Below are 9,942 nucleotides of genomic sequence, written 5' to 3' on the forward strand. Positions count from 1 at the left end.
CCGACCCATGGCTGTTCCTAATAACACTCAGCTCTTCACTCTGGATTCCAATATAAACACAACCCTGGGCCTCCAATCAGTCAAAAACTGTTTCTAGAACTCTGTCTTCGCAACAATGATTTCACATTTAATCAAAAACATTACCTGCAAATCAGTGGAACAGCCATGGGCCAGAGACTTGTCCCATCATACGTGAATATCTACTGTATATGAGTGAGTGGGAGCGGGAAGCCCTTGGCCCAATGCACTCTGCGTCCACTTTTTTATTATCGCTTTCTGGATGATATAATAGGTGCTTGGCCACATGATCCCTTAACCTTTCCACATTTTGTCCACACACTTAACTGACCACCCAGGAACAGACTTATCATAATCATAATTCTATAGATCCGGGCTGTTAAATTATCTGTATACAATAAAAAGAGGTTTCAATATTTTTATAATTTGTTATTCCTGAATTAAGGGACTCCCTGACTAATTTTTACAATCACCCCGATTAAATTTATATAACAGCTTTTTTACACTTCCTCGCTGTTGCTGGACCCGGTTGTTGAACCCGGCTCCTCCGTTTGGAAGCCATTGCTCCTTCCCCTGCAGCACCATGAGTCCTAACAGTTGGCCCGCGCACCTAAGTTCATCACAAAACTCACCTGAACCCCAACCCGAAGCCCAATCCTAACCCTAACCCCATCCTGACTACACCCCTAAACTGAACCTCATCCCAACCCTAACCTGTACTCCTTCCTAACCCTAATCCTAACCTGCTCCCTTTCCCAACCCTAACCCTATCTGAACCCCATCCCCATCCTGACCGGTAGCTCTTCTTGACCCTAACCTCTACCCGATCTTATCTTCCTACCCTATCCCATCCTACCCTTCACCCCATCTTACCTTGCCCTATTTCCCTGGGACCAAGTGGGAGGTGAGGTGGCAGGGGGTGGACCCCTGATGCCAGTGCACTAAAGCTCACAAAATGGCAGTTAAATAGAAAAACGTTTTTGCCCTAACCTAACCCTGACCCTTATTCTGAAGGCCAAGATTAGTGTTAACAATAACCCTGACATCAACCCTAAACCTGACCCTTATTTTGAAGGTCAGTTGAACAGTTATGTGATGGTGTCAAACATAAAGAAGAAATTATAAATATACAAAATTGTTCTTGGAGAAGTCTGTTGATGACTCATATTAATTCATTTGCATAAATGTGTCCCATTCAATGTGATTTGCAGCGAGCTCATCGTATAAAAGCAGCTGGTGGGTGGTCGTGTCATGCTGAGCGACATGATGGAAGGACATCTCCAAAGATTTGTGCATTTCTCGCTCATCCTTATCTAAAAACACAGTACCTGTACTGTAGTGCACCTGTTGTGATGTCACTGGGGAGGGGCGTGGCCAGAGGTTGCACATGTTTGACACAAGCACCCAGAGGAGCAGCAGCAATGACACAGTTTATCTTGTTTTTCACAACATGGATGGTGTTGTTGTAGTTTTGCTCGACACTCACAGGTTAGCGAAACATTTTCTCTGCATTGTTGTAGAAACTGTGGACACGAACACTCGGATGAAAACAGACATCAGAGAGAGTTCAGGCAGCTTCTGTTGTTTCTGTAACATGTTACTGTCACTTCCTCCATGTTATCACCATGGTGACAAAGGCAACAAAAAAACACCAGTTTCTATAGCAACGGCCAACCAGGTGGAGGATGGAGCTAACATGGCCGACAGTGAAAACTCTTTAGATCCTCTGAGCACTGTGTTTGTTAATGCGATGTGTGCTGTCGTCATTGTGTGCTCTTTGGCTGTGTGTGCGTGTGTGTGTGTGTGTGAGAGAGAGAGAGAGAGAGAGAGAGAGAGAGAGAGAGAGAGTGAGATTTTGTGTGTGTGTGTGTGTGCGTGTGTGTGTGCGTGTGTGTGTGCACACTGGATATTGTACAGCTGTTTTCTGTTTTATTGTATTAAACATTCAGAACAGCATTTTATTCCAGTCTTGTTTTTGACTGAGGAAACTCCAATCAGTGATTTTCAAAAACAACCCTGATGACCACATTCTTCTGTAAACCAAACCCGTCACCAAATGATGTTTACCTCAGTTTTTCAAAAGTAATCGACTAATTTCTTTATGTTTATTTGTAGTCACATATTGTACATACTGATTCACAGAAGCACAGACACTTTCCCTTCTTTGCGACGCAGCAGTCAGGCTGAAGGAATTTAGAAATGAAGATACTGAAAAGTTCTGGTAAGGAAATAACGATCAGGTAATGTTCAACCTGTGGCCAATAAGGATCCTTATACTGAGTCACCTGATCCAACTACTGTCTGAGCTCATCGATCACATCAGCACAGGACATGTCGAGTTATTTATCATTTTTACAACATCAAACTTAGTCATCAACTCAGTATCCACCTAACTAGCTGGAAATTAACTTTAGGCTGTTTTCAGGCTGTTTTCTGGTTATTTTCTGGTTATTTTCTGGCTGTTTTCAGGCTGTTTTCTGGTTATTTTCTGGTTATTTTCTGGCTGTTTTCTGGCTGTTTTCTGGCTGTTTTCTGGCTTTCAGCAGCTGGAAATCACCTGTTGTGTTCTAACTGTACGACCATCACAGTGGACAGCCTGAGGATGCTCAGCTCGTACCTGAGTGGCCCAGTGTGGGAAGAAGGGCGACAGGAAAAGCTCTGAGTGAGTGTCGGCTTTATAACGTGCCATGAGAGGGACGTGCCCCGATTCAGCCACCAGCTGAGTATCCACAGGTCGCAGCTTAACGGTTTCAAAGGAGGATGCTGCTGCTCCAGTAGGCAAACGTCTTCCCTCTGAAAGGCCTTTTCTTCTTCACACTGTGAGTCAGTGGTTTGAGCAAAGTCTTAAAAAAGGGGGAGTCTGAAAAGCCTTTTGTCACCAGGGAATCCTTTTATCTGAAAGAGACCCGCAGCACAAAGGCTTTAAATCTCATGCAGGTAACAGGAATATATATCTGCTGCTCTGTGATTCTCCCTTCAGAGCCCAGCCACTGTTTCTCTCTCTTTCTTAAGGTTAGACTCAAAAATACACAATTGGAAGAAGAAAATCCACATTATGTATGAATATATTCAATTACCAGCATAGAGGTCACATGACTGTCAAAATGGACCAGAAAAACACACTCCTGTTTTACTGGTTAGCAATCTGTGCTAACTGGAGCTACACATCATGTGACCCACCAGCAGAGGGCTCCGTGCACCTTCCCTTTTACAACATACTGTACAGTGAATATACGTATTTGGATTATTTGGGACTCAGACATGTTTCTGTAGCAGCATTTTGGACAATGTTCACATCTTTAACTCAGTAACTCAGCTTTGCCTTTGTCTTTAGAGCCACAGAGAGTTTTGGTTAATATGGCATTCATCCATTTAGATTAGGTAACCAATAATAAAGAGTACGGCCAAAAGTATGTGGACATATTGACAACAACAAAACAACAATCCCCCTGTGCACAAAGTTTTTGCACAGAGCCCTGACCTGAACCTGAACCCCATCCCCCCATCCAACAACATTGGGATGAACCGGAACATCAACTGTGATCTGGACTTTATCACCTGCATCAGTACCGACTTCACTGATGTTCCTGTGTCTGCAAAGGCACAAGTCCCTGCAGCTGGTTCAACATCTGGTGGCAAAATCAGAAGAGTGTAGGCTGGTTTGTATGCTCAAGTATAACATATGTCTGGAACGGTTGTGTGTCCACATACCTTTTTTTTGTAAACGTATTTTTAGTAAATAAAAACTGACCTCTACGTTTATTAGGAGCTAATTTAATCCTAACCACTCTGCAATAAATCCTGCCTTTGTGGAGCTTTTTATGTTCAGGGTCTGATGAGACTGTGTCACAGGAGTTAATTAAAGCCTATGGTCATTTTTCAGCTGTAGTTGGAGTATTAAACTGCTTTATACTGAGAGGTGCTCACTGTCCCTGCTCCTCTCACCCCTGAAATAATAATCTGATGCCTCATAGCCATAAACCAACTGTTACACCCCTGAAATCGAGGCACCGGTGCTCAACTCCTTTATTACTGTGCTGCTGCAGGGTGGAGACTTTGAAATGAGAGAGTGGAGGAAACTTAAATACAGCAGATGAACAAAGGAAAAGCAGTTTCAATGAAAAGCCCACTGGTCATTTATCAGTTCAGATGTGAATGAAGTGTCTGTCTCATTGCAGACGCCCAGTGTGTCCATTCTTCATGTGGGTGAAGGCGTGACTAATGCCATCAAACTGAGAGGAAGAAGAGGTCCTGCCACACGGCGGATCATAATAATTGGATTGTGAATACAGTGATTTAGTTTGCTGGATGAATGGGAATGTTATTAACTGTGTTTGCTTCATCAAGCAAACCTAATCCCTGTTGCTGGTGAACAAGAGGTGCAGCTGCACAGAAATGACACTGGACGGACACAGTGTGAAAGTGGGAGCTGATCTTGTGGAAAATCCATATTTCTTTTCACAAAAAACATGACATGTCTTTCTCATCAATAATATAAAAACTTATCCCAATTAGAGCAATGAAACTTTCTTCTTTTCCTTCACTCAGTCAACAAAATAAACACGACGCAATACAGTGACATCGTCAACAGGCTGAACACAACTCAACACAAAAGCGTAGAGAGAATATCTCAGATAATAGTTACTAGTGTTAAAGTGCTGAGCAGAGAGGCATCTTTGTGTTTGGATTACAAACACATTTAAGATGACACATTAGTTTATTCTGCAGCACAACGCGCCTCATTGTGGGAAGATTGATAACAGCCTCATATCTACAAAAAATATGATGCGACAGCAAACAGCTGTGATTTCATGGAGGGTTATTTGCTGCTTTCTGGCTGGGCCCTCAAGTTCTTTCACTTTCAACAAACAACATATAATGTGGTCATTTATGAGCTTTAGAGGATTTTAAACCATTTCACCTGTCAGAGCCAAACCAGCTGATTCCCTGTTCTTAGTGCTAATGATATGAGAAAAGTATCGATCTCATTTAAGTGTTGGCAGAAAAGCAAATAACCATTTGTGGCAAACTGTTCCTGTAAGTGGCAGTAAATTTACTGTAAGTCCTCAGCCACAACACAACACTACCTGCACGTTTGTCACCACTTGACAAAAACTGCAAATTACCACCTGTCGTGTTAAATAAAGTGACTGTGTTTATGGCAGCATGCATGTGTCAGCGTGCACGTGCAGCAATGCATCTGTGCGTGTGCGAGCGTAGAGAAGAAACTCTGTGAACACCTGAACTCGTTTCCTCGGAGGGTTTCTGCTGTTCTTCAGCTTCACCTGTGAGCTGAATGTTAATACTTTACCGCCTGGCAATGAGCTCCCAGACGTGTGTCATATCCACGTTCACCGAGCGTTATGAGTAGAGAATGAAGTGCTTCTGTGGGAGTCGAGGGCTGTAATGGGGACGTGATGGATACAGGAGATATGGTGAAGAGCTTCGGTCTGGAGTAGATTGAGATTTTACATCCCGGCTCCTCCTGAAATGTTTTTCTGATGGGGACAGATGACGGAGAACAGCCTCTAACTCATCAGTTTTATATTCAAACCCTCCATGAATGCAGTATACTAAATAATCTTCTCTTCCATCACATATTTATTATCTTTCCCTTATATGCTCAAGTCCCACATGAGACAGAGAAACGGAGGGATAATCAAAGCTGATTGAATTTGTAATTTGGTCCCTATCTCGGGTAAATTCGATAAGCCTGTGCAGTAACTTGGACTGAATAAATGTAATGAAAATGGGAAATCATCTCCCCTGAGTGTGTGTCTCGTTCTTCGCAGGAGAAATGATCTGTTTTCTTTGTGCAGCTCAGGAGGAAATCATGATGCAGGCAGGTTGTTTCGATACCAAGGTGAGATATGGCGTCCGCTGTTTTCACACCTGCAGGCGGCGAATGAATCTGAATTTGTTCTTGGACATTTTATGTTGTAGTGATGCTGCAGTGAAGGCTCGCTGTAAAAATATGTTTATTGCAGCATATTAAAAACAAAGTTTACAGTTTTTCTTTCAGTTACATTCCCAATGATTAAAAGAAAAGGAAAAGTGAGTCGACACCATTTCATGTCTTTGTTTCCTCCTTTAGTGCTGTTGTTCTTAGAGTATCATTTAATTTATTGTGCTGGGGCAGACACATAAAACATTAGTCAAAACCTCTGAACTTTACTTTAAATGCTAGTAACAATCCCAAAGCTTCCAAGACTATCAAGGCTCAGTTTTGGGGAAATGTAGATAAAATGATGCAGAAAAAACCTCAAATATTTCTCTTTGTTGCTTTGCTCATTTGTCTGAATCACGTTGTTAAATACTGTCAGAGTCCAGGCTTAGCAGCTGTGCGTTAGCAGCTAATGTAGCTAATGCTAACTGTAACACTGTGGGTACAGCTAATGCAGTTTTTGGAAATTATATTAATTTTGCATGTGTTTTTTAAATAATGTATTTTACTGTAGATCATTTGGTATCATGTATGTTATACTCCAGATTTATTAGTCAGACATTGTTTTTTCCTTCCTCATGCAACAAGTCCGGACCGCTCACATACTTTATTAGTCCCTGTTCGTGTGGAGACTTGATACTAGCTGCTGAGTGTGACAGGTTCATGAGGCCTGACCTGTGTTAAGCAGTGACACACAGGAACATCAGGAGTTTTGTGTTAAATCATCAATCTCCAGCTCATTCTTTTTGCAGCACCAGCCCATGAAGCAGAATAAATGACCGTTTCGTATTTGTAGCCCTCCCTATAACCTCATCTGAAGGTTGGGAGTTATTTCCTGTCAAGTCAGCCTGATTTCTCCATGTTTTAGAGCCATTATCAGTGTTTTTAAAGCACCAGGCCCCAGCCCTTATCTTTCACCACCACTTGGCAGCTACATGTGGGTTCATAATTGGTATTTTTGATATGTGACAGTAGTGTGCTGTAAGCACTTTCCACAGCCTCAGACATCTTTAAAGGCACACATGCTGACGCCAACATCACTTCGTGCATTAGAATAAAACCACACTGAGACAATGACCTTTGAAAGCCATGCAATCATAATCATAATGATGTCAGCTTGTAATTTTATGCTGGGAAATCCGACAGAAATGACCTTCCACTGTGGTGGACTCTCCCGTCTCATCTAATTTTGTACCACACAGTTGTGAGCGTGACTTGGAATCCCTCTAAACACTTCCTGTTTGTAGATGGCTCCAGCTGAGGACTCTTCTCACAGCAGACGTCAAATGCAGGCACATATTCCTGATTTATTATTTTCACTGTGCACTTCCAGAGCACAGCAGCTTTCCAAAGCTGTAAACTGTCCTCATTAAAGTGTGCACTGCCCACAGTGTTTTGGCATCTAATACACCTCCAATAGATCTGTCACTGGACTTCCTTTGAGCCCGTTACACCTAATCTGCAACACCTGAGCTGCAGCATGAGCTTTTCCTCTTGTGTTTGTTTATGAAGTGTTTTGCGAATGAAAACTAACGTCATATTTGTGAGCTGTGCATGAGAATGTGAGCGCTCTGCAGGATTTGAACATTTGTCAGCAGAAGTGAACTTTATTTCTAAAATAGGAAGCAGTCTGGAAACGTCTCTGTCAAATAGTTTTAGTGAAATATTCCACAGGTGCTCCATCAGTAAGCACAGCAGCGCTGAGCAAACGTCAGACGTGGGCAATGATTAAAAAGACAAACTTGTGAGCCAGCATGCACCATGATCCTCAAACTGCAACTTTAAAAAGACCCTCTAATAAATTTGTACAGACTTACACAGACTTTAACCTTTTGCAATATTTCTTTTATAGTCTTTTATGAGACAAATGACAGTCTCCACAAACACTGTCACTGCACAAACACAGTAGCAGAAGCATCTTTGGCTTCGTGTCTTGACGACTGCACATCATTTCTCCTACGATTCACTAAAACATCCTGTTACTGTCCGTGTTGAAGATTCAAAGCCAGATATTCATTTTTGAGTGTTGGCTGCTGTTTATCGAGCAATGAAAGATCAGGATTCTCTGTTTACCGACACAGCGTGAGTGAGTGCTGAGGGAGTAGTCCTTTAATATTTCATGTTGTTTTCTGCAGCTTTCCTTTCATGCAGACACTCACAGCTGTGATGAGAAGTTCCTCGGCTGAGGTTTTTCCACGCAGGAATCATCATTGGGATCCTGAATATTTAACCACACTCTGTCTGTGGTAGGTCGCTTTTCTCTACATTTACAAACAAACTAGCTGATTTGTTTTAACCTCAGACTTTAGTCAGTTACCGTCTGAACATTCACTCACAGATTAGTGACTTTTTACATCTGCCTTTATCCAAAAGCTGCATGAGGACTATTGTTTTGATGCCTGTGTACTGCATTTGTGCCAAACTGACCTTTTTGCGTTGCTAATATTTGTGCTGAGAACAGTTTCACTCTGAAGGATTCAGGGCATCATTGGTATTTCTGCAGGGAGCACAAAAGCCAAATGCTTCTCAGGAGGGCAAGTCAAACACGTCCCTGGGGGAACAGTAACATTTTCAGAGAGAGATCATTTTCCCTCCATGTCACAGCTCCGTGTCTCCAAACGCTCAGTGGGACTCCTGTGTTGGACTGAACAGTGATTTAGGTCATGTGGTCCCTCCCAACACATCACCACCTCACTGCAAATACCAACCTTATCTCCAGCAAGACGTGATGTGACTGATGTGTTTTATGAGACGGAAAGTTCATGTTGTACACGACTGCAAAACATTTGCCATCTGTGTTCATTTGGTTAAACGCCAGGCTTTGCCTCCCTCAGGGTCAATCAGCCAATCTCAATTAGCTGATTCCCAACTGGTGCACAGGTGTTCACCTCTGATTGGCCTCTGGAAACCCTGACGCTCAGCTCTGTACTGGAGACCCTGGTGAGAAGCTGGAAATGAGTCGACTCCTCAGAAAGCGTAGAAATTCAGCTGCTGTGGGAAGTTCAGGGAAGCTGTTTGTTGTTGTCCCAGAGGTTGGTGTTCCTCCGTTTGTTTGGCTCCTTCCAGCATTTCTCCCCAAGGAACAGCTGGAACTGGCATCTCCTGCAGGCTGGGAGCTGAGTCAGGCTCTATTGTGCTTAACTGGCCTGAACTGCACACAGGAATTTGCTCACAGAGACGGTGTGTTTGTACCATCTCTGGTACACAGTGTCCACTTGAACCCTGCAGAGTTTCCACTGAACGGTCTTCTAACAGACTGGAGGTATTTATTGGTTTTATTTGATCAGATATTCACATATATTATATATATTATGTTTGTCACTGGGAATCTGTTGGTACACCACAGAAATGCTTTAATTTCCTCATTGGGAAACTGTGCATTCAAACCACTGTGGTTTTTATTTTAGACTTCCTGCGATGCACCTGTCAGTAAAATGTCTCTTTCTAAGCCTGAAAAATTGTTTTTTGCTCGTGCACAGACTGTTTTCTACTTTCCTATCCCATCATTCATCTCCAGACTCTTCAGATCTATCTCAGACGTCTCCTTGAACACACCAGCAGCATATTGATTGTGATCTTCTCCTTTACAGACAGCTGTTTTGGCAATTCCTAAAATAAAATGAAATGAAACCAGTTTTACGAACGTCACATCAGTCTGATGCTAATGTCCGACTACAACACAAACAGACAAACTTGACCTTGCACATTTTCCAACCAGAGAAGTTTCTGTGCTTCACAGTGAGTTTAGTTTGGTTCCACAGTGTCTGTGTTCACGTTGGAGAACCGGCAGAAGGAGACACCACAGTTTGAGGCCTAGTCTTTGTTGACGTCGTTTTGTTTACTATTGCTCAGTCAGGTCGGCCTTTTGTCTCCAGTCTGCCCAACAACTCAGACTCTGCTGCTGTGCCTGCTGGAATATTCTGCAGCGATGGCTCCATTTGTCTCGTGTGTGAACACGTATTACGAAACCACATTCATTT

This window comes from Mastacembelus armatus, chromosome 21, assembly GCF_900324485.2.
Source record: "Mastacembelus armatus chromosome 21, fMasArm1.2, whole genome shotgun sequence".
In the NCBI taxonomy this organism is placed as follows: Eukaryota; Metazoa; Chordata; class Actinopteri; order Synbranchiformes; family Mastacembelidae; genus Mastacembelus; species Mastacembelus armatus.